This window comes from Rutilus rutilus, assembly GCF_951802725.1.
Source record: "Rutilus rutilus genome assembly, chromosome: 1".
NCBI classification, from domain to species: domain Eukaryota; kingdom Metazoa; phylum Chordata; class Actinopteri; order Cypriniformes; family Leuciscidae; genus Rutilus; species Rutilus rutilus.
In genome coordinates this window covers 14115927-14142281 of record NC_140209.1, presented here as the reverse complement: position 1 = coordinate 14142281, position 26355 = coordinate 14115927, and positions in this window count along the sequence as shown.

The following is a 26355-nucleotide window of genomic DNA, read 5'->3' as shown; positions in this document are numbered from 1 at the left end:
GGTAGCTGTGAATCCTCTCTGAAAAAAAACACAAAAACAAATAAGTTAGGACTTGCATTATAAATTTCATTGAAATAAAGTTTACACCTCCTCTCTTGTCTTCATTCCAGATCTCGCTCTCTCTCACACACACACACACACATCAATCTACTAACAAGAATGTGGAGGATGTGTGAGGATTCGACATATCCTTCAGCTAATCTTCTCTTTATCTATTCCAATTTATCACATGTGCTAGCTGTCCTGTCCACCCCAAATCACAGCAAATAACACCTGAATGAGATGTGGGAATACTGTCTCTTCCATTTCAAAACTCTACAGAGATTTACAATTTTACATTCAGTATAAATATAGGCCTACTAAACATAAATAAATAAAATGATATGAAAGATCAAGCCACATCTATACAAGTATAAACAATATGATAAAATAGTAAATGGCCAAAACATATCGATTCATCACTACAAGAGATAATGTTATTCAAATTGTGTATTGAGGTGAATAAATATTATTACATTAGTTATCAAAAGGAGACCACCAAGAACAGCCTACATCGTTACTATTTGTAAGTGTACCCTAGTTTTACACAAGAAAATAACTTTTACATAAAGTAGTAAACACATTGCTAAAGGCACAGTCAATTTGTCAAAGTTCAGATACACCAAGCAGCACAGCGCAGCTTATTTTAGCCAAGATGGTCACAGTTATCCTAGCACAAAGTGCACCATGCAAACAAGGTTTTTTATAAAATAAATACGCTTACCCGTCTTCAACTGGATCTCTTCTGTGATCATAATCCTCATCTTCATCAGAAGAAAATCCATCAGGCTCGGAAACTCGCCTTTCATCCTCGTCGCTGCTCTCCAAAACCGCCGCAAGTACGTCTTTCAATGTCATCGCCATTATCTCTCCTCGGATTCTTCTTACTTTTCCTCTTCTTTATATATGTTTTTGCCATGTTTTTTCGCGGACTTTTTTACTCTTTCTCTCTCCATGTCACTCAGCTTGGTATTTTCCTCACTGTGAGGAGATGGGAGGGTACTTATGGATTTTGTGGTGGAAATTCTTTCTCAACTTTAAATAATAATTGGAAGACAGCTGGAGATTTCAAAAGTTATAAAGATCTTTATTTCTTGCAAGAAATAGACATTCACATACAGAACGCATCTGGTATGGGAAGGCCCCGACTTCTGCTTTTTGCCCAGCTTATATACACAAAACACATCCTGGTTAGGCTTCATCATTCGTTTACCTTAAAAGGAGGCATCTCGTCCAAAATCTTTGTCTTGCATAAATTATATCCAAACAGAACAATATCATGCCTAGATACAAGTTCCTGTTTTTAGCTGCTGCTCAAAATTCACACCTTTTGTCTATCGTTATTTTGATCTGAAGCTGCGCACATATTTTCACACTTGAAGTTCACCAACAATAGGTCACTTGAGTACTCTTAGTCTCTTTGCTACTAAGTCTCCTATAACTCAAAACATTTTGTTCCTGCAAGCTTGTCTTAACTTATGCATTTCTAAAACTTGGTTACATATCTTTAATAACGTGCTTTAGCTTATATGAATATATTTCTTTAAATGCTCATGAGGAAAAAATAAAGAGACAGATGTTAATACAAGTTGTACACTTCTAAAAGTAAAAACACATCTAAGAGTAAAAAACACATCTAAATGTAAAATTTCTATTACAATTTCAACCGCATCTATTGGTTGGTTTCACACAAAATGCAGACAGGCAATCTAGGCCACCAATCACGCAAGGTGAACGGTCTTTTTTTTTTTTTTTTAGGTGAACGGTCATCTTGTCTTCCCTCTTGCTCTCTGTGTGAGTCACGTACGATCTCGCGAGAATAAGGACGTTGAAGCTGAGAATCTATCGATTACGGCAAAATCAGATCCATTTATGTGTGCTGCACAATCGCAGAGATATTAATAGATTTAATAGATTTTTAATAGGTTTACTATAGAATAACATTTAGTAAACATCGAGTTGACGCGCCCGCACGTCATCCGACCTCAGGGGGTTAAGGCCTATTTATACTTCTGCGTCGAACTGCCGCCGTAGCTACGTCGTAGGCTGTGTGTAGCGTGCGTCCCCTACGGCGTACCCTGACGTGCACCTCTCCAAAAATGTAACAACGCGTCAATTCTACGCGGACACAAGCGCTGTGATTGGTCTGCCAGAACCCCTCCCTCGGGGTTTCACATGCTCCCTAGGTGCGCGTCAACGCGGACAACGACACAGAAGTATAAATTAAAACCAACACCGTCTAGACCCGCGCTGTTTCTTCCTGAAGCTTCACGAATAACTCGCGAAATCCTGGTCTGCACTCTTTTCAGCCAGAGTGAAAACTTCTGTTTCTGCAGCATTCTCCGTTGTCGATGATGCTAAAAACAGAGGATACCACTCTCTTCCTGCAGTAGAGGAAGCTGTAGCTGCTCATCTTTGCCCGCCCTCCACTGGACGGCGCGCTAAGACTGCGCTCCCCTCTAAAGCCTGCCGCACCACTTCAGTTCTGCACGGCCGCGCTTACACCGCCGCTGGACAGGCTGCAGCTGCGTTGCACACAATGGCCACGCTACAAGTTTTCCAAGCCAACCTTCTCTGCAAACTCGATGAGGAAGGACTGGAAGCTGTAAGCATTTCAGATTTGAGAAGCGCTACAGACCTCGCTCTTCGCGCTACTAAATCTGCTGCACAGGCCATAGGGCGGATTATGGCCTCTCTCACCGTTGCTGAGAGACACCTGTGGTTAACATTTCCTGCCATAGCTCGCTAGCTCCGCAACAGGTCGCTCTAAACAGCCGTCTGCTCGAAGCTCACAGCTGCAGCCACCGCCCGCCGCCGCCTCACAGCGGCAACAGGCCCGAAGCTCGAGACCGCTCTCTCGGTCTGCTGGCCGCCGTCCTCAGCGGGACCCCGGCCAAAGATCGAAATCAAGCCAGAGGCCTCGAAGTCGTCCTAGCCCTTCTAGGAAAACGACGGTGATCAAGTCTCGCTACGGCCAGACTTCCACCAAAACTACCAGCTCGCTCAGTTCCAGAAAATGTGACTGTTCCAGCTTATTTAGCAGTAAACAAGTCGGTAACACAGCCCGCTTGCCTGCTTACAAACGCCGTTTCCACGGCAACCCAGATGTATCCCTCAAAGAGTGTATTTCCTGGTATTCCGGCCACGGCCGATGGTGTTATGAGTGTAGAAAAAAATGCCCACTATCACGTGCTCATTCCTACACACAAACACAGCTCATCACACAGAGCTCGCGCTTATAAAATCGACTCAGGTCGATTGCGCATTAAAAGTAGTGAATGTGCCCACAACTCAGTGCTCACATACACTGCACACTGCATGTCTTCCGGTTTCTGTAAAAACGAAACCAAAACACATACGGTCACAGACCAAAGGTGTATTCAGTGCTTCTCATGTGCCCGCTGTGTCGCGCCCACATGCACTCACAGACATGTCAAACCCCGAAGGGTTTCACCCGCCTGCCTTCTCTCAGCTACTCGCTATAACAGAGTTAAGCACGGGCAGGCTGCCTGCTGTCATCAGCGCGCCCCCCGCCTCGACTGCCGCAAGCACGGCACCTATGTTCAGCACATAAGAGCTCTTCAGCCGCCACAATGTCACGGCCAGAGCGCAGATTTCATTCAACCCCTAGCTATTCATGCGAATGCATGGGCACAGCTTCCCGGGGTATCAGAATGGGTGCTGAACATTATAAAAGAGAGGCTATTCGCTACAGTTCGCTCGACGCCGTTGCGAGGCGCGAGTCGAAACTACGGTAAAGAAGGAAGTAGCTCATCTACTTCGAGCCGAAATAGCGAAACTATTGAGCAAAGGGGCCATAGAACCCTTATCTCAAGCTCAGAACGAAGGGGGCTTGTACAGCAGATATTTCCTGGTACCGAAAAAAGACGGGGGTCTCAGACCCATTCTAGATCTAAGACGCCTGAACAGAGCGCTTTCAAAGCGCCCTTTCAGAATGATCACGACCAGACAAATCCTCTCGCAAATTCGCCAGGGGGACTGGTTTGCGTTGATAGATCTGAAAGACGCGTATTTCCAAATACAAATAGCGTCACGTCACAGGCGATTTTTGAGATTCGCCTTCGAGGGCCAGGCATATCAGTACACAGTCCTACCGTTCGGCCTGTCTTTAGCACCCCGTACGTTCACGAAGTGCTTGGACGCGGCCCTCGCTCCCCTGAAAATTCGGGGGATGCGAGTTTTGAACTACTTGGATGATTGGCTAGTTCTGGCTCAGTCTCGTACAGAGCTCATAGAACACACGACCGTTTACTCGAGCACCTCGAGAAATTAGGTCTCAAAGTCAATTGGGCGAAGAGCTCGCTGTCTCCCAGTCAGAAAATATCCTTTCTGGGCACAGACCTGAACTCGCTGTCTATGACAGCTCAGTTATCGCCACAACGCAGACTGACCGTTCAGCGCATGACGGAAAGCTTCCGCTGCGGCGTTATGGTCCCGCTCAAACAGTTTCAAAGGATGCTAGGCCTTATGGCTGCAGCATCGCCAGTGCTTCAGCTGGGCCTCCTTTGGATGCGCCCACTACAGTTCTGGCTACAAGCGCGTGTGCCGCGCCGAGCGTGGACTCCGGTCGTATTCGCCTCAAGGTCGATCAGAAATGCGTTTCAGCTCTGAAACCTTCGACGGCGACCGACTGGTACCGGTCAGGAGTAAGCCTGGGGACTTCCTCGAGTGTGAAGGTGGTGTCCATGGACGCCTCCACCTCGGGATGGGGAGCGCTGCTCGAGGGCAGACCGTTCTTTGGCCTATGGTCAGAACGGGAAAAGCTTCTACACATAAACTGCCTGGAAATGATGGCAGTCGACAAAGCGCTCAGGCGCTTCTATCTCCAGATAGCAGGGCACCACGTTTTAGTCCGTTCGGACAACATGGCGGTGGTGGCCTTTATAAATCACCAGGGAGGTGTCAGATCCCGAACCCTTCACAGGCTGACGGAACACCTCCTGGTCTGGGCCCAGCACAATTTGCGCTCGCTGAAAGCAGCCCATGGGCCCGGCCACTTGAATTTGGGACCAGACAGACTGTCCAGGAACAATGTTCCAGCAGGAGAATGGTCCCTACATCCACAGACAGTCCAATTGCTGTGGAAGAAGTTCGGCAAAGCGGAAGTAGACCTGTTTGCGTCTCAAAAAAACGCTCACTGCCCGATATACTTCTCCAAGAGCAGGGATGCGCTGGCTCACGTATGGCCCCGCTGCCCGCTCTATGCTTTCCTCCCATTGCGCTCATACCTCAGGTAATAGAGCGGATCAGGGAAAATGGATGCTCAGTGCTACTAGTAGCTCCGTTCTGGAAAAAACAGGTTTGGTTCCCAGTTCTGATGCAGCTAGCGAGCTCTGCCCCATGGCTGATACCTCTGAGGAGAGACCTCCTCACCCAAGCCAAGGGCTCGATTTGGCATCCTCGCCCAGAGCTTTGGGCCCTACACGTGTGGGCCATCAATGGGTACCCGCTCACCTCCCTACGGGAGTGCTAAACACGATCACGCAGGCTAGAGCTCCCTCTACGAGACGGCTCTATTCCTCAAAATGGTCTGTGTTTTCTAGCTGGTGCACAGCGCGTGGCGCGTCGCCCCAGGACTGTGGGGTGACGGACGTTCTTTCCTTCCTACAAGAGCTTCTGGAAAAGGGCAGAACCCCCTTCCACGCTCAAGGTTTATGTGGCAGCTATAGCGGCGTTTGTTAAACTAACGCTAGGCCAGTCACTTGGGAAGAACGATCTGGTCATTCGCTTCCTAAGAGGAGCAAAGAGGTTAAACCCTCCCAGACCTCCTTCAGTTCCCATATGGGACCTTTCCACGGTCTTGGAGGCCATGAAAGGTGCCCCATTTGAGCCAATCCAATCTGTGGATATCAAACACTTGTCCTTCAAGACAGCGTTTCTTTTGGCTCTCGCTTCAGTAAAGCGTGTGGGGGACTTGCAAGCGCTTTCAGTAAGTGCGACATGTATGGAGTTTGGGCCAAATGACTGTCAGGCTCAAACCGAGACACGGGTATGTTCCTAAATCCCTCAACACACCCTTCAGGTCCCAGGTCATTTCCCTGTTGGCCTTACCGGTCCCTGACGAGGAGGAGGACGCCACTTTGCTCTGCCCGGTCAGGGCATTAAGAGCTTATGTGTCTCGCTCGTCTGTTTTCAGACAGACAGAGCAGCTATTTGTTTCGTTCTACGGGCGCTCTAAAGGGCTAGATGTGACGAAACAGACCCTATCCAGGTGGACAGTGGATGCCATAGCGCTGGCATACATCTCTAAGGGCCTACGATGCCCATTAGGTGTCAGAGCGCACTCCACAAGAGGCATGGCCTCTTCGTGGGCTTGGTCTAGTGGGATTTCTTTACATGATATCTGTATGGCGGCAGGCTGGGCCTCCCCGTCTACATTTATCAGGTCTTATAACCTGGAAGTTCCCGCTTTGCAAGCTAAGCTGCTGTCGGTCTAATAAGCCAGTACTATCTGCCCCGATGTCGGCTCAGAATACTGGGAACTGTTTGAGCAATGCTCATGGATCGATCATGCAGCCCTGAGGGCAATTGTAAGACCCATAATTTTCATCAGATCAGGCCAAATTTTGCCCTGACTGTGTGGAACACTATTATCTTAAAGCACCCTGGTGGGATGCTACTTATTCAGGAATGATGCTTTAGCCTCTCTTCCTGGGCTCTCTGTGAGTCCCTGATGATCATGTACCATATGGGCCCCGGGCACATGCCCTTGGGACTTTGGTATTGGATCTCAGCACGCACGGCGTTTTACATTGTGTTCCCCAAGCGTAAGTTCTTACGCAGTACGAGAGAACCTCTCGTAAGAGAACGTACTCGGTTACTAACGTAACCTCGGTTCTCTCTAGAGAGGGAACGAGTACTGCGTATCCTTGCCGTGCCTGCAGTTCGCTCTGGTTCGCTCCGGCGATGAAAACCAGTGAACCAGCCTCCCGACGCTATATTTATAGCCCTAGGCCACGCCTATTTCGGCGGGACGCTATGCAATGGGCGTGAAGCACCCCCATTGGTCAAGGCGTCAAGAGGGCCTTCTCGATAGGCTGCTGCAGTTGCCGCAGGGCAGCCAATAGGCGCGCAAGCTGCCTCGCCTATGTCTGTATGCTGCTGCAACGCGTTTTGCATTATATAAAAAAATTAAGGATAATTTTTGGCTTCAGTATCTCACGGAAAGAGACTTTCCCCCAAGCGTAAGTTCTTACGCAGTACTCGTTCCCTCTCTAGAGAGAACCGAGGTTACGTTAGTAACCGAGTACGTTTTACTGTGAAAGTGGTAAAAGGACAGTAACCACAAAACTTACCATGCTTAAACCTCAGTAACCTTAGTTTTACTGTGATTGGTGTAGTAAAGGACAGTAATCACAAAACTGACCATGCTTTTATCACAGTATTGATAGTTTTAAAGTGATATTTGTTGTAAATGCATATTAACCACAACACTTACCATGCTTTCAATGCTTTATAATGTAACATCCAATATTTGTAAGGTAAATCAGTACTTTTTCTTTTAAATAATCCTGTATATTATACATAACGATATTTAATTTTTTCAGCTGAAAAGACCTAAAGGACCTTTCAGACTCATTCAGCCCATTATTGTTTGATGACAAGTAAACGGACAGCTGCATAGGCAGGCAAATATTCACAATGGTATGTATGTGTTGGTTTTAACCCTAAATCAAACATTTTATCAAGCATTTGTTGTTTCTTACACCTTTTCTCACAAAACCCATAGCCCAATCAGTACGAACATAGTCTGAAAGCCTTAATAATTCACAAGATTTAACAAGTTGTCAAATTCGTATGATACTCGTACGTATTTGTATACTCGTACACAATCCTGCAGTTTTACTCCTAGTGCTGTCATTGGCTACTGCCTCAATTCCTGTACATATTTATTGCAATATTTGTAAATAAGTCGCGCCCCTTCTTGGAAAGTAGTCGGATGTCCCGCACACTTGTCAGAAAGTTTATATTAATTGCAAATTGGTCCCCGTCTGTTTATGTTCCAGTGATACATGATGTCTCTCCACACACCTCATAACCTACCTCTGTTTGCAAGAGTTGAAAAGCTTATCTGACTTGTCACATGACATCAGATACTCTATTATTTTGTCATAATTAGATCAGTTACACTGCTGATAACTGTCCCGTTTGCATGTTAATCATGTTATTTTTAAACGAGTTCATATGATTATTGCTTGCTATTAAAGACATACTTTTATTCATAGAAATGCCCACATATCAGTGACCTTATTACATAAAAAATACTTTTAACATTTAATTATGCAACACTCTTTACAGAAAACATATCCTACAGTTATATAGAAACTGACTAATTGCAAGTAATGTATTAAAATTACCTTCCTTTTGTCACGTTTTGGTTTTGTTTATGTCTTGTTTCCATGTCTGTCATGTGATTCCCTGTTTGTCATGTGATCCTGCCATGTCTTGTCATTGGTTAACTGTCTGATCATTGTTCACAGGTGTCCCTTGTCTTGTCATTAGTCTGTGTATTTAGCCCTCTTGTTTGCCGTGTGTCTGTGTCAAGTATTGTTCATGCCACGGTTTTTGTTTTCATGCCACGTCATGTTTTTGTTTCATGTTTTATTTACAATAAACTGCACTTGGGTTCTAATTTACAACTTTCCTTCAGTGGATCACCTTATTACAGAATACTTGACCATTTACCATGAACCCAGCAGTTGTTGCTCTCCTTTCTCTTCGCCAGAACAACCTCACCATTGAGGATTATGTTGCAGAGTTTTGTGAACTCTCTCACCTGGTGGACTTTAATGATGTGGCTCTCAAAGACATTTTTAGGGTTGGTTTGAATAAGCCTGTTTGCTTCCAGCTACCTGGGGGAAAAATTCATTGGTCGCTGACACAATACATGGACTATGCCCTATTATTGAGCGGTTCCTCATTTACTGTGGGTTTTGAGGAGAAGCCCCACAAACCCACAGTATCTGCCAAGCCTGAGCCATTTCACGTCATGCCTGCCAAGCCTGAGCCACTTCACGCCATGCCTGCCAAGCCTGAGCCTCTTCACGCCATGCCTGCCAAGCCTGAGCCTCTTCACGCCATGCCTGCCAAGCCTGAATCTCTTCATGTCATGTCTGCCAAGCCTGAATCTCTTCACGTCATGTCTGCCATGTCTGGGTCTCTTCACGTCATGCCTGCCAAGCCTGAGTCTCTTCACGTCATGTCTGCCAAGCCCGAATCTCTTCCTGTCATGTCTGCCAAGCCTGAATCTCTTCATGTCATGTCTGGGTTTCTTCACGTCATGTTTGCCATGTCTGGGTTTCTTCACGTCATGCCTGCCAAGTCTGAGTCTGTTCACACCACGTTGGCCGCCGAGCCGGTGTCTCCTGACAAGATGGCCGCCGCCGAGCCTGTGTCTCCTGACAAGATGGCCGCCGCTGAGCCTGTGTCTCCTGACAAGATGACCACAGCCACGCCTGAACCTGAGCCCTCAGTAGAGATGGTCGCCGCCACTCCTGAACCTGAGCCCTCAGCAGAGATGGCCACCACCACGCCTGAAACTGAGCCCTCAGCAGAGATTGCCGCCGCCACGCCTGAACCTGAGCCCTCAGCAAAGATGGCTGCCACTAATCTTGAGTCCTCAGTTATGGCTACACTAACAATTATGGCCACAGCCATATGGTGTGTGTGGTCGGTGCACACATTTGAAGTTCACGTCACGTCTGCCGAGCCAGAGCCTGTTCACGTCACGTCTGCCGAGCCAGAGCCTGTTCACGTCAAGTCTGCCGCTGCCGAGCCAGAGCTTGTTCACGTCATGTCTGCCGAGCCAGAGACTGTTCACATCACGACTGCTGAGACTTTTCACGTCATTTCTGTTCTTGAGCCGTTGTCTGTTCCAGCCCATAACCCCATAGCTGTCCCCAAGAAAATTTTTTTGGGGGGGGGGCAGTAGGGTCCTTGATAGGACCATGGAGGCTGCGCCGCCATGGTCTCCTGAACTGTCTGGTCCACCCTGGCCACCTGAACTGTCTGGTCCACCCTGGCCACCTGAACTGTCTGGTCCACCCTGGCCTTCAGCACTGCCGGATCCGCCCTGGCTTCCTGCACTGCCGGATCCGCCCTGGCTTCCTGCACTGCCGGATCCGCCCACGCCATGCCACGTCCCATGTCCTGTCCCCCTGCACGGGCCTGGCCCACCATCCATTAATTGTCTGATCATTGTTCACAGGTGTCCCTTGTCTTGTCATTAGTCTGTGTATTTAGCCCTCTTGTTTGCTGTGTGTCTGTGTCAAGTATTGTTTCCTGTATGCTGTTGAGTAAGTTCATGTTCATGCCACGGTTTTTGTTTTCATGCCACGTCATGTTTTTGTTTCATGTTTTGTTTTATTTACAATAAACTGCACTTGGGTTCTAATTTACAACTTGCCTTCAGTGGATCACCTTATTACACCTTTCTGTTTTGCAGGATGTTGTGGAAATTCTCTTCTCAACTTTAAATAATAATTGGAAGACAGTAGGAGATTTCAAAGGTTAACAAAGATCAGCTTTATTTCTTGCAAGAAATTGGCTGTTCACACATCAGTCAGAGTCTGATATGAGAAGGGCCCTTACTTCTGCTTTTTGCCCAGCTTATATACACAAAACACATCCTGGTTTGTCTCAAAAGATCGCCTTAGTTACCTTAAAAGGCAACACGTAAATTCTATCTAGACAGAACAATATTACATCTGCAAAAGTTTCCTGTTTTTAGCTGCAGCTTTTTCACACATTTTGCTTATCTCTATTTCTATCAAAGCTGCGCACATACTTTTCACACTTGGAGTACACAAAAGGTCACTTTGAGTACACATAGTCTCTTTGCTACCCAAAACATTTTGTTCCTGCAAGCTTATATGATTATATTTCTTTAAATGCTTATGAGTAAAAATAAATGTTCAACGTTAACACAAGTTGCACACTTGTGAAAGTAAAAAACACATCTAAATGTAAAATTTCCAATACAAATCCACCCTATGTTCATTCAAAGAACATACACACAATTTGACATTTACTTCTCCATAATCATAGTAATTTACAACAGGTAAATTTTCTTAGTTTCTTAGTCAAACTCATGTTCGCTCTCGTTCTCGTATACCTCATCTTCAGGCACTGTAACCTCAACTTCATCTTCTTCCCAACATTCTATCTTCAAGAAATCTAATTCTATTTAAAAAAAAAAAACTAATCATACCATAGTACATTGCCTTTTAACTTTGAATCAAGTTTCATTATCCTTTGCTAAATTTCGAATCACATTGATCTATTAGGCCTTTAACAGGCTGATTCTGCTGATTAACCATTTTTCTTAACCTTATTTTGCTAGCTTTTATTTCAAGTAGGCGATTGTTTTACTTAGTCAGATCTATTTAAGGATCTGTGTAATAAAATCTAACCAAAAAGTTCTAAAATACTTTCATTTTTATCCTTAACACAAATATCAATAATTGTATTATTTTGTTTCAAACAATGTCATTCATTTTTAAATTAACTCTCACCCAGCTGTTGCCATGAGAATAGCTTTAGCTGCTGATGTGCCATTTAATCATTAATCACCTATCCTAAAATCCTATTTTTCCAGAATTAACCGATGGACATAACATGTCCTGCCTCTATTTGTTGGCAATGCGGAATAGTTCATAATGGATCCATTGATCCAGATCATTAAATCTGTAACTTCATTTTGAATTAAGAAAGCTTTTTAGAATTTTGCTTTATGAGCAAATATTCTATTTCCCTGAAATGTCTTAACTGTTTAGATTCATTTTAGTTTAAATTTAACATTTCAACTGTGTTAAATTCAAATTCAAAAGTGTTACATTGTTCTTGGTCTAGGTTTTAACTTTGTGCCCCCTACATAATTATTTTTAATTCGTTAATGACCTTACTCAACAAAACAAGTCCATATTTCATTTCTGGAAACCGGGCTAAATAAGCAAGCACTGTTACTGTATTCATAGATTGACTAGACCTGCAGTCACCTCTCAGATATCAAATACAGACATTAGACAATACATGAAAGGAACATTTCAATAATCACACTGGTAACTTCTTTAACTAATAATAATCCAGAAATTAAATATGTTTCCAAAAATCAATCTCCTTTTGAAAGTTTTTCTTTTGCTATTTTAACAAATGGAAAACACCTAAAAAATATTTAATTTAGTCATTAATTAATCGCTATAGAAGTTTACCCAATTATCTACTCGGACCTAGTCCAGCAAAGTAACTTATCCTCTCTTATTAGAGAACAACTATTACAACTATAATTTTTTTTTTTTTTTAGCATCTATGATATCTGAATTAGGGTTCTAAACCCCTCAAGTTTCTTCAAAAATAGTCCCTAGATTATTTTTATCTTTACAGTAATGTACCTATTTAGAGTCCTTATACTCTACAGAATTAAGACATTTTCCTCTTCTTAATTTACGAGTACCTGAATGTACCTATTAATTAGTAATTGTTCAAATCATGAGTTCTATATCAATTCTCAGTCGCACAGTTTGATTGAACTGAATAAAAACATCAATTGACATAACACACAATTAATTATCATGCTAAGCTTAAACCATTAGTTGGTCCACATCTTCCTCCAGATGTGTTGATCATCTCGTTGCCCCTTGGACGTTCCATCTTCACCAGGGTGATTCTTTGCGAAACGTTGCAATGGGCTTTCCCGCGCTGGCAAGGGAGGTACGTTAAACTAGCACGTCCTTGATCCCCCACTTGACGCTGTGCGTTGTCGTTGGTGTCTGCGTTTGGGGTTGCTGAGGGCTGGTTGGTGTAGTTTAAGTCGATATGCTTGAACGGAGGTGTCACTGCACCCCAGATTGGACCTTGTTTGTGGAGTGAACCACAAGAACAACCTGTGAATGGAGACCTTAAGACCTTAAACCGTATTTTTGTTAGTGACAACATGTATCATGTCGCCAGACTCATCTGCTTGTCTGGCAGGTCGTCCTTTTTTTTTTTGATGAGACCTGTGAAATTTCATGTTAAACAGTAACAAGACAATATTTTATACATTTGGAACAGAATCAGTTCTGTTCGATGAGATCCATCATGACATCCTGTAAAAAGTCAAAAGTTAAGTATGGGTGGACAGGGCAAGCTTGCTTGCTCTCTGCCTTCCCAAAGTTATACGCTGCACAGGTGTGGCATTTTTTATTTCTGCCACAACAACAATAACCCATACCACGATAGTTAGCCAAATTCATCCATGGTTGTTATTTTATTGGGAATATTTTCTTCCCTGTTGGGTCATATTTTACCTGATACAGCTGTTTTGATTGACATCATTTATGTCTCTGAACACCATAATTCACACACTCACTTTCACACACTCCACACACCCCTCTCTGGCCAGAGATTCATTCATTCATTCATTCATTTTTGTCTGCCTTAGCAGTTTATGAACTGAATGGGGAACATATATTAGGAGTGGAATACCACTAGGGCTGCAGCTATCGATTCTTTTTGTAATCGATTAATCTAGCACTTTATCGATCGATTAATCGAGTAATCGGATAAAAAAAATTGTGTGTTTTTAAACAACCAAAACAAATAATGCATAACGAAAATGATGTGGCTGTAAAATACTATTTTATACTAAATACAGCTTACCCAACATCTCAGATTGACATCGCTAGCTTCCGTTACTACTAACACAACACGCTAATTCGCTACTGCTAGCCTGTTAACGCGCCACCCGTGCGCTCAGCTGTTTTATTTATTTATTTTTTCTCGCGCGCGCTCGCGCCTTTGAGTTCATAAAAGCTCAGGTAAGTAATAATCAGTCAACAAACACGGTGAGTAATGTCTTGTCCTGTTATTGTCACCTGCACTTCATGTCACATGTTTAGCATAGACTTCTCTGTTGGCAATGTAGGATTTATATGTGATAAATGTAAGGAGACAGTTAGGCTGACAGAGAAGATTTCAGAATTAGAGACACGCATCCAAACTTTAATTGAGGATAGTAAGAGTGCTAGAGCTTTAGATACTATTTTGGATGCGCCTAGCATAGTGAACTCTTTACATGATTCGGTTCCAGCTGAAGTAGTGCCTGAGCAGCCGGGCAAATGGGTGACGGTGAGGGATCGCTCTAGTCGCGGATCAAAAAACCACTCTTCCGTTCCGATTACCACAACAAATCGATTTGCCCCGCTCAGTGAAACACCCACTGAGAATTCTGTTGATTGTGCCCTAGTAATTGGTGATTCGATCACACGGAACGTGAAAATAGAGACACCAGCGAACATAGTCACATGTTTGCCGGGAGCCAGAGCGCCTGACATCAAAGCAAATTTAAAAGTGCTGGCTAATGCTAATCGTAAATTCTCTAAGATCATTATTCATGTCGGCACTAATGATGTTCGACTCCGCCAGTCGGAGATCACCAAAATTAATATTAAAGAGGTGTGTGAACTTGCAAGTACGATGTCAGGCACTGTAATTTGCTCTGGCCCCCTTCCTGTTCGCAGGAGTGATGAGATAGTTAGTAGATTGTGTTCACTGAATCGCTGGCTGTCTGAGTGGTGTCCGTGTAATAATATAGAATTCATAGACAATTGGAAAAGTTTTTGGGGCAAACCTGACCTGTTGAAAAGAGATGGTATTCATCCCTCCTGGGATGGTGCTGCTCTTCTATCTAGTAATATGGCTCATAGTCTTAGAGCTCAAACATGACAAATTGGGCACCAGGTCAGGAAGCAGACAGACTGGCTAAACCAACCGTCTGCTAGCGGCCTCGCGTCACCCAGGTCAGATAAATCCCATCACATAGAGCCTCTTTCACCTAGCTATCATCATATAGAGACTGTGTCTGTTCCCCGATTTTGGAAATCCAAAAAATGTTTAAACCTATCTAAGGTTAAAAATTTAATTGATGTTCAACAAATAAAAAACAGCTATAATACAGATGAGCAAATGATAAAGCTTGGGTTGCTGAATATTCGATCGCTTACTTCAAAAGCACTCATTGTTAATGATATGATTTCAGATAATAACCTAGATGTGCTGTGTTTGACAGAAACCTGGCTAAAACCAAGCGATTACATTACTTTAAATGAGTCCACCCCGCAAGATTACTGTTATAAACATGAACCCCGTCTGAAACGCAAAGGGGGTGGTGTTGCTGTAATTTATAGTAATATTTTCAAAACCACTAAGAAATCAAGTTTCGAATATAATTCTTTTGAAGTGTTAGTGCTTAATGTAAAAATATATAGTAAAAATGATAAATCACGTTTGAGATGTGTGCTGGCTACTGTATACAGGCCACCAGGGCACCATACAGACTTTATTAAAGAATTTGCGGACTTTCTATCAGAGTTAGTATTGGCTGCAGATAAAGTACTAATTGTTGGTGATTTTAATATACACATCGATAATGAAAAAGATGCATTGGGATTGGCATTTAAAGACATTGTAAACTCAATTGGAGTTAGACAACACGTGTCAGGACCTACTCATCGTCGTAATCATACTCTAGATCTAATATTATCACACGGAATAGATGTTGATGCCGTTGAAATTCTGCAGCAGAGCGATGACATCTCAGATCATTATCTAGTCTCGTGTAAATTACATTTAGCCAAGGCTGCAAAGCCGACTCCGTGTTACAAATATGTTAGACCTATCACTTCTGCTACTAAAGATTGCTTTATTAATAATCTTCCTGATCAGTTTCATCATCTCAGCATCTCAGATAGCTTAGAAAAACTTGATATTGCAACAGAAACTTTTAACTCTCTCTTTTCCAGCACTTTAGACACAGTTGCTCCTTTGCGCTTAAAGAAGATTAAAGAAAATAATCCAACGCCGTGGTACAACGAGCACACTCAGGCCCTTAAGAGAGCAGCCAGAAAAATGGAGCGCAACTGGAAGAAAACAAAACTAGAGGTATTTCGCATTTCATGGAAAGAGAGCTCGATTGCTTACAGAGAGGCTTTAAAAGCTGCTAGATCTGCTTATTTTTCAAACCTATTAGAAGAAAATAAACATAATCCTAGGTATTTATTTGAAACAGTGGCTAAACTAACGAAAAAGAAAGCTTCAAACACAGAAGTTTCCAAGCAGCACAGCAGTAATGACTTTATGAACTTCTTCACTTATAAGATTGATAATATCAGGGACAAAATTATAACTATGCAACCGTCTACTACAGTATCGCATCAGGCAGTGCATTGTAGTCTCCCTGAGGAAAAATTTGATTCATTCATTGCTATAGGAGAGGAAGAATTTACTAAACTCGTTAAATCATCTAAATCTACAACATGTATGCTAGACCCTATACCGACTAAGCTACTGAAAGAGATGCTTCCAGAGGTCATAGATCCTCTTCTTAATATCATTAATTCCTCTTTGTCTCTAGGATACGTACCAAAAAACTTTAAGCTGGCTTTGATTAAACCGCTTGTTAAAAAAATGCAACTTGATCCTTCAGAATTAGTCAATTACAGGCCGATCTCGAATCTACCCTTTCTGTCAAAGATACTAGAAAAGGCAGTATCTTCACAACTATGTTCCTTTCTAGAAAGAAATGATATCTGCGAGGATTTTCAGTCCGGATTTAGACCGTACCATAGTACTGAGACTGCTCTCGTTAGAGTAACAAATGATTTGCTCTTATCATCCGATCGTGGTTGTGTCTCTCTATTAGTGTTACTCGATCTTAGTGCTGCGTTTGACACCATTGACCACAACATTCTTTTAAATAGACTAGAAAACTATGTTGGCATTAGTGGAATTGCACTAGCATGGTTTAAATCATACTTATCTGACCGTTATCAGTTTGTAGCAGTAAATGAAGAGATGTCTTATCAATCACAAGTTCAGTATGGCGTACCACAGGGCTCAGTACTAGGACCGCTGCTGTTCACTCTGTACATGCTACCCTTAGGAGATATCATTAGGAAACATGGCATTAGCTTTCACTGTTATGCCGACGATACTCAGCTCTATATTTCTTCAAAACCTAACGAAACTTACCAATTCACTAAATTAACAGAATGCATAGCTGATATAAAAAACTGGATGACTCGTAATTTCCTACTTCTAAATTCTGAAAAAACAGAGATTCTAATTATTGGACAAAAAACTTCCTCACGTAATAACCTAGAATACTGTCTAACACTTGATGGCTGCTCTGTTAAGTCTTCGTCGTCGGTTAGGAACCTGGGTGTGCTCTTTGATACCAATCTTTCATTTGAAAGTCACGTGTCTAGTATCTGTAAAACCGCATTTTTCCATCTTAAAAATATATCTAAATTACGTCATATGCTCTCATTGACAAATGCGGAACAATTAGTCCATGCGTTCATGACATCAAGGCTAGATTATTGTAATGCTCTACTGGGTGGTTGCCCTGCACGCTTAATAAACAAACTACAGCTGGTTCAAAACGCAGCAGCTCGAGTTCTTACCAGAACCAGGAAGTATGACCATATTAGCCCGGTTCTGTCAAAACTGCACTGGCTCCCTATTAAACATCGCATCAATTTTAAAATATTGCTGATTACTTACAAAGCACTAAATGGTTTAGCTCCGCAGTACTTGAGCAAGCTCTTAACGCATTATACTCCTTCACGTCTATTGCGATCTCAAAATTCCGGCCAGTTGATAATACCTAGAATATCTAAATCGACTGCTGGCGGTAGATCCTTTTCCTATTTAGCACCAAAACTTTGGAACAGTCTTCCTACCATTGTCCGGGAAGCAGACACACTCTGTCAGTTCAAATCTAGATTAAAGACACATCTCTTTGACATAGCGTTCACATAATACATTATAGACTTCTATAATTCAATATTAGGCTGCATAGATTAGGTCAGCTGGAACCGGGAACACTTCCCATAAATCCTGATGTACTTGTTACATCATGAGAAGAATGGCATCTACGCTAATTTTAGTGTCTTTGTTTATCCCAAGGTTTTCCCGCAGCCTGCCGGATCCAGGCCGTTTCCAGATCTGATGAAGGACCTTCGCCTGGACCCGGTGTCAACGCAGTGCTGAAGGGCCAACTAGTCTCTCCCTATGGAGGATCCCTTTCCCACTCTACAGATAACGCGTCGTCGGGAAAACTCAATTTGCGTATCTACCCCGAATTGATAAAATAAAATAAAATTCTGAATCAAAACTATAAGGAAACACCAGTAATTTGTTTAGGTTTGGTTTGTAGGGAATTCCAAACCTGCACACATATATTCAAACGCACATAACTATAGAACCCGTTCTTAATGCGCATCTGAACGCCATCAGCGTTTCTCACAGGTTCGCTAAAGTCTGTGTAGAGAGAATGGTGTCGTCTTGGCGGCCCTAATTTAAAAACAAATGATCGTTGCGACGGAAGCGAATCAATCAAAACTAACTTTAGCTGGAAAATAACTTTATTAAAGAACCGCTATAAAGCCAAAACAATCTTACGTTATATTATACATTTATCTCTGTGAAGCTGCTTTGAGACAATCTACATTGTTAAAAGCGCTATATAAATGAAAATGACTTGACTTGACTTAAAATAATCAAGCATTTGGCTTTTATTTCTCAAAAAAAAAAAAAAAAAAAAAAACAGAGCTATTTATTCCAACTCCAACATTTGGTTCCAAAACTAAGCCTATTTATTGTACTTTTTACCCATTTAGTGTTTATAAGTGCCAGTGCCAACAATTATATAACAATACAGTTAAGTCAACTTACTGTAAAACATGTATAACATGTAAAACTATGAATACAAACTTAAATAGTAAAGGCCATTTGGCCTTAGTTTTGTCTTCTTAATACAACATTACAAAAAAAGGATTGCACCTTCTGCAAATTACCCACCGGAGAACAAAAATAAATTAAATGAATATAAAATATCAAGCCAAACAGGTACACAATGTATACAATTTATAAAAAAATAAGTGTAGCTTTAAAAAGGGGAATGTTTTATTGCAAATATGTTAAAAAGAACAGCATTTTGTTTCTCACTTAGGCTAGTTGAAGTATATTAGCACGTTTTGTAGTATTATATTTTTTTGTTAATTGAAAATGTTCTATGCTCAATTACTTTGGTAGCCGATTATGTCTTCCCCAAAAGTACGAGTGGATTTGGAGAAGCAGGCTGGGGAGTTTCATTTTTTGTTGTTGTCTGTAACTATTTGGCAGACGTGACAAACAAGGTCTCGCAAAGACTGCAATGCAATATTTGTTCCTCCATCACGTCCCGGTGTATACAGTGAATGCATGCTGAAATTATTGTTGCGTGGCTACATAAAAGTTTGAGCATATGTGATGCATTGCCGCAATTGGTCTGACTGGCGCGTGTGTGTGTGTGTGTGTGTGTGTGTGTGTGTGTGTGTGTGTGTGTGTGAAGGGGTTCTTTTTTAGGCTATACTCTCTTGCAGTTGAACATGAATACATTTACTACTTTAAAACATCAAAGCTAAACATCATATCTAGTCAAACCGCATCACGACATCACTACAAATACAGTATGGGATTAAAATCAGCGAACATCAATGTATAGGCTTCGGCACGGGCGGAAATATTGGCGCTGGGTTAAAAAAAATGCGGGGGACAGAATCGTTACCTTGTTTCAGCGACGCTGGAAGGAAGCGATCCCAAACTTTATGGACATCTTTACTCTCCGCCATCGCGCCAGCTAAATTCAAAATGTATCACGCGCTATTGTGCTTTCTGAACACTGAACAACGGTCCGTGTGAAATCAGATCCCTGCGCGTATAGTGCGCGTCATAGGAATTTAACGAGGCTTCGAGGCAGAGTTTTTGCCTCGAGGAATTTTTGTAATCGAGTAAATCGAGTAACTCGATGAATCGTTGCAGCCCTAAATACCACCAAATATGAACGGTAACAAAGTTCGACGACGACAAACTACTGAACGTAGACACACTGTGGCATTCCCCTTGCGACAGTGTCTGAACGTTACGATATCAATTCTCAGTTGTCCGATGCAGTCGTCACGTGTTTGAGTTTACACCGTGAACGTAAACCTAACTTTTCAAAATCAAATAGATTAAACACTTTAAATAGATATCGTATAGACCTACAATTGCAGTTGAGAGAATCCGTTTTAATTTCTCAAATGCAATTTGTCATTCTTTGCACAATTTCAATTTTCCAACCTTTTGTTGTTGCTCATAAGCTATTTAAAAGAAGATTTAGAAATCTTCACACAATCTTTGATCCATGGACAAAAATAAAAAAAACATTTCTATCTCGCTGATGATGACAGCATGTGATTTCAAATGTTTATAATTAGAAAACATTGTTTCTATTGAATCTAGAAAATTACCTTTTAAATGAAATGGAGTGACCAATATTTTTGTCAAATCACAATTTATATTTAACGTTGGTCACCCAATCTCATTCTCATATGCACAATGCACAAAAAAAGTATCTTAGTTAAACATACAGTAAACCATTGACTCTTAGAATCTCATAGATCAAAACCATTTTTCCACACTGTCTCCCAGGGATAACGGGATACAAATTCTAGACACCTTCATATAAAAAGTATAATATTTAAACACGTGCAATTCATATAGTACTATTTATTCATCATTTTAAGAGTTCTGATTCCCTTAATATTTTCTCTTATAGTGACTGTTTGTAAAACCCTGTGCTCTCAGATTGCCACACATTTTTGTCAGTGGTTGGCCACCATCTTTTAGTCACACTGTTTCACAAAAAGCCCCAATTCTCTCCACTCTGCAGTCTGTGGTTTAGCTAAAGAGATGTGAGGGACGGCCCCCCTCCACATCATACAGTGATGCTTGGCTATCAGTCAATTCAACCTTTACAGCACACCATTTATCTGACCAAACTAACTCTGATGTTAGCAGTGAGCCAGATTAAATTTTTGCTGTAAAATGGTCTGAACTAGAGATTGAGGAACTGAAAACATGACATGTGCAATGCAAATCACTTTCTTCCATGAAATCATGGTCAGGAGGCATCCTATTTGTGGCTTTGTTTTGCAGACCACACTGAGGAGTGCTCCATTCAAAAACATATAATGTTTCAGTTGGCATTCGCACCATATTCATATCAGCAGTGAGGCCACTGTCATCACAATACAAATTCAGCTTTAGTTTACACATCAAATCTCTTCCCAGAAGATTACAAGGACAGGTAGTAGTTACAAGAAAAGCATGAGAAAATGAGTGATCACCAATCTGACAAGACAAATCTGCTGTATATGGTTCCCTTACCAGATGCCCTGTGGCACTTCTGGAGGTTGTCCATTTTCCAGATAATACAGTTAAATCAGGCAATTGTTCATTTTTAATTACTGAGTTATTCACTCCACTGTCAATTTAGAACTTAATTTTCCTACCCTCGATACTGATATCAATCATTGGTAATTTTGCAAATGCTTTATACATTCGTTCAGTATCAGCAAGCGAATTTTCTTCATTGCAAGAAACAGCAAGCATATTTTCTTCATTGCAAGGAGCAGAAAAAGAGATAAGATTAGACATATTTACCACCTGGGAGTCAGACCCTTCACCGTCGCTCCCCTCCCCCTCCTTCTTTCAATCTCCTTGTGGCTCTGGTGGCTGTTGGAATCCTTTCTTCTTTGGAGGATCCGGACAGTCATTTCTCCAGTGTCCTTTTCGCCCACAATTATAACAAGCTTCAGGGTCCATTGCGGGTCGGTCACCCATTCCACGTCCTCTTCCTCCTCTGCCTCGTCCTCTTCTGCCACCTCTTCCTCCTCCTCTTCTTCTTGAGCCCATCTTCAGCAGAGCCAGTTGAGTGTCTTTGTCAGTCTTTTTCTGTTTGTCCTTGGCTTGGTCTCTCAGCAGCTGTTGATGATGCGTTGCGTGTCGCCGGATTTCTTCCAGCCGCGCTTGGTGGTACCCCACACAAGCTGTTTTGACCTTTTTCCCTATTTCAGGGTCCAGACCGTCCAGAAAAAACAGTTTTCAGATATTCTTCATACGTACTTATCTTTGATTGTCTGGCCTGTGCTTCTCTTTGGGTTGGTGAACATTTACGAATTTTGGAGATGGAGGAGTGTAGTCTGGAGGAGCAGAGGGCAGGGTAGTCGAACCTAGCAAGCTTCGATGTTCAGGGTGTCTTGGTGGTCTTGCTTGCAGACTCGTTCCCTCTTCTTCTTTGTCTTCCTCAGGATCTTGACCTCCCATTACTCCTGGTTGTCTTTGTGGTTCGTGTAGGGCCACTGCTGGTGGTGGTTGGTAGGGGGAGTAGGGAGCCGGATAGCGGTCGTCCTCAGCCAGGCGGGTTTTCGTGCATCTCATTTCCTCGGAAGAATTAGAAACAGAGTTTAGTAAAGTTTTTCTGGCTTCCTCTGCCTTTGTCTCTCTACTATTTGCACTCTCTAATGGTGCTAATGCTGCGTTTATCTGTCTTCTTTGTCTGGTAATTGCCTCATTTAACCATACATCTATAATTCGACCATAAAAGTCATAATTATATTTTCTTCCTTTCTTTTTGGACTTGTTTTTGCCCAATTTTCCTTTGTCTTTTGCAGATGGCTTACACTCAGACATTAAACAGACATTAAATCCGTACACCTTAACTGTGTTCCATTTTTCATGGTCATGGAACAATAATTCCCTTTTGAGAAATCCACTGTCTCCAATTCTTTATCATTAACATTACCCATTTTTGCACTAATTTTACTCAACAGTATTTGTATTTGCGTATTTAAATCCTTTCCCTTCACGTGGTCACCACGTACTATATTCACTGTGTTAATTCTTTCCCCCAGCGTGGCCACCACGCCTGCCTAAATTCGTCAATCTAGGACTTTCAAAATGCCCACATCCGTCGATGCTAGGTCTTTTTCCCAAACAAGTGCCTTCTTAAATGTTCGAAAATTACTATCAGGCTTATTTCAAACAGCACCTTGTCTGGACGTTTGAGAAATTACTATCAGGCTTATTCTCAAACCCTGTTTGGAAATTACTTTCAGGCTTATTCCAAATCCAAAATCCTGACCCTTTTAGGAAAATATTCAATACGCAAATAATTTTCTTATTTACCACATAAATAATTTTCTCTCACCGTGCTTTTGCAGCTTGGTTCTTTTATTCGGGATCGCGTCCACCTAGGCCTGCCGTGGTGTCCACAATTCTCCCGTCCCTTGCATTTTTAGCGTTGGGGTATCGGAGCCAGAGACTTCTTGTCTTTGGGATGTTCAATCAATTGCTTCGTCCACGGAGGTCATCAGCTTTGCGATTCCCAATCCTCGTCGCCATTTGTTGTGGAAATTCTCTTCTCAACTTTAAATAATAATTGGAAGACAGTAGGAGATTTCAAAGGTTAACAAAGATCAGCTTTATTTCTTGCAAGAAATTGGCTGTTCACACATCAGTCAGAGTCTGATATGAGAAGGGCCCTGACTTCTGCTTTTTGCCCAGCTTATATACACAAAACACATCCTGGTTTGTCTCAAAAGATCGCCTTAGTTACCTTAAAAGGCAACTCGTAAATTCTATCTAGACAGAACAATATTACGTCTGCAAAAGTTTCCTGTTTTTAGCTGCAGCTTTTTCACACATTTTGCTTATCTCTATTTCTATCAAAGCTGCGCACATACTTTTCACACTTGGAGTACACAAAAGGTCACTTTGAGTACACATAGTCTCTTTGCTACCCAAAACATTTTGTTCCTGCAAGCTTATATGATTATATTTCTTTAAATGCTTATGAGTAAAAATAAATGTTCAACGTTAACACAAGTTGCACACTTGTGAAAGTAAAAAACACATCTAAATGTAAAATTTCCAATACAAGGATTACTTAGTCCTTTTTTTTAAAAAGCTCTACAATATCAAACTCAACAGCTCTTAAGAGCCAACCCTCACAAGAGCTACTAGTGAGTCGCGGCGAATCTTGCCGTGATCAGCCCTTCCCAGGTAAAATTTCTAGAATATTTCAATCAGTATTTACTCATCAAATGCTCTCTCCTGAATCGTCAATAAATTAACTTATTTATAACTGTCTTAATTTATGTTTAAAGAACAATAGTAATTGCACACAGAGTAAGTCGAGACTTTCTTGTTTTACAGCAGAGAAGGAAGACCAGTCCTTATATCAACGCAATCTAATCGAATAAGTCCTTTGTTTCGGGTGAGGAAGGAACATCTGGTGGCCAAAGAAGACAGAAAGGTGCACGAGTCCATTGGTATGTCTTGTATTGAAACAATGCTGTAATATTTAGTACATAATTTGATGACAATTTTTGGTTTGACCAAGTGAAGCTCTTGAAACAAGTGACAGAAGTGTATGTTGTCTGGAAAGTATTGAGCTTCACTAGCAAAGGCTCAAAAGAGACCATGCCTTTCTTAAAGATCTTTTAAAATAGGTTAATGTTGATATGGGTAAAACTGTTTTTGTTCAGTACTTAGCTTATATTATGTGCTGCAATATTATATATATATATATATATATATATATATATATATATTTCAATGAGTATATATGTGTATATGTATGTACTGACTGCTGCTTTGTAAATTTAAATAAGGAACAGTGAGGCAACTCTGGCCCTTTGCAATCTACTTTTTGAAGTTGAGAGTTTATCTCCAACCCTAATCAAGCACACCTGAAAATTTTAACCAAAGTCTTCAGGTTTACTTCTAGACAATAGGCAGGACGGTTTGAGGTTGGAGCTAAATCTGCAGGACAGTGGACGCTGAGGGCCAGAATAAACCATCACTGCTTTAAATAACGCAGAACATAAGCTGACCTGACTGTCCATTAAACAAATTTATTTGAATGGTTTGTTTTTTGTTTTACTTTCAGACCAGGACTGGAGAACACCTGACGATGGGATGTTGAGACTTATTCCTCTGGTTGAGAAAAAGCTACACCACATCAGTGATCACATCTTCTGTTCATCTGTTGTACTGTAGGGTACAACTGAACAAACTGTTTAGACGAGGAAGAAGAACATGAACACGATAGAGACATGTACTGTACAGGGAAGAGCAAGTGCTCACAGTAAAATATCAAATTTCAGCCTGTCCCTCATATATGTCATAAAACAGTGGTCACCAATCTCGGTCCTGGAGGGCCGCTGTCCTGCAGAGTTTAGCTCCAACCAGCTCCAACACACCTGTTTGAAAGTCAGTATGCCTAGTGAGATCTTGATTAGCTGGTTCAGGTGTGTTTAATTGGGGTTGGAGCTAAACTCTGCAGGACAGCAGCCCTCCAGGACCGAGATTGGTGACCCCTGTCATAAAGGTTTGCACAATGAACAAATTTAGATATCCAGTTGTCCATTAAATATATTATTTATTTAAAGGTGCTGTATGTAACTTTTTTTATAAAATGAATCCTTATTTTATTGCCCGTCTGTGAAGGGGTTGTAATCACACATTACAATGATCCACTTTTCGCGTTTTGCTATTACCTCTGAAGGCCAGTATTCCTATTTTTATGTGAAGTCTCCGGGTCGGATTTTCTGCGAAATCCACCGGATGTGACGTGCATGCGCGCTCCCGAGCCTCTCCGTTTTATATATACAGTCTATTGCGACGGCACTGCAGCTAAAGACATGGAGTCTGATAACACCAAAAAACGACCTGCCTCCAGCACAACACAGACTCCAACACAAACTCCAAAAAAAAAAAATAAAATAAATAAATTATCTGCTGAAGCTCGTCAGGCCAAACGTCAATCGGATCGACTCAGGACGAAAACACGGATCAACATTGGCAGAGCGTTTGAATTATGGAGAGACCTCCGCTTTGTTTTAGGTAGGCTATAAAACAGACCCTGAGTTGGCTTTCATCCTTTTGGACAGGTAAGCTAACAATACTTCAAAGCATGTAAAATATATTGTGATTTTGTGCTTTAGTTGGCTCAAGTTAGACATCATTAGTTCGCCAGCTAACGCCGACCATTTGCTAACGTTATCTGATGTGAAAGACTACAGTTGTAACTTTATTGCTTTTCACGAGCACGAGCGCTGTTGTTGCAATCTGAAACATCACCGCTAGAGGCCGCTGGATCCTACATACAGCAACTTTAACTCTTATTGTTTCATTACTAAACGTTTTAAACTACATTACCCACATATCTCTGTCATTCTATCAATGGAACAGGAAACATTGTGATGTAGTTCATTGAAATGTGCAGACATGCTTAGGGTTAGGTTTAGGATCTCGGTAAAGGAGTAATTTATCACAACATAGAGACACTTTATAGTTAGCTTAATGTATAACTAACGTAATAATACCACCAAAACATACTTTGGAACATGAAGCGCCGTTTTATATGGGTTAAACGATTGTCCAATC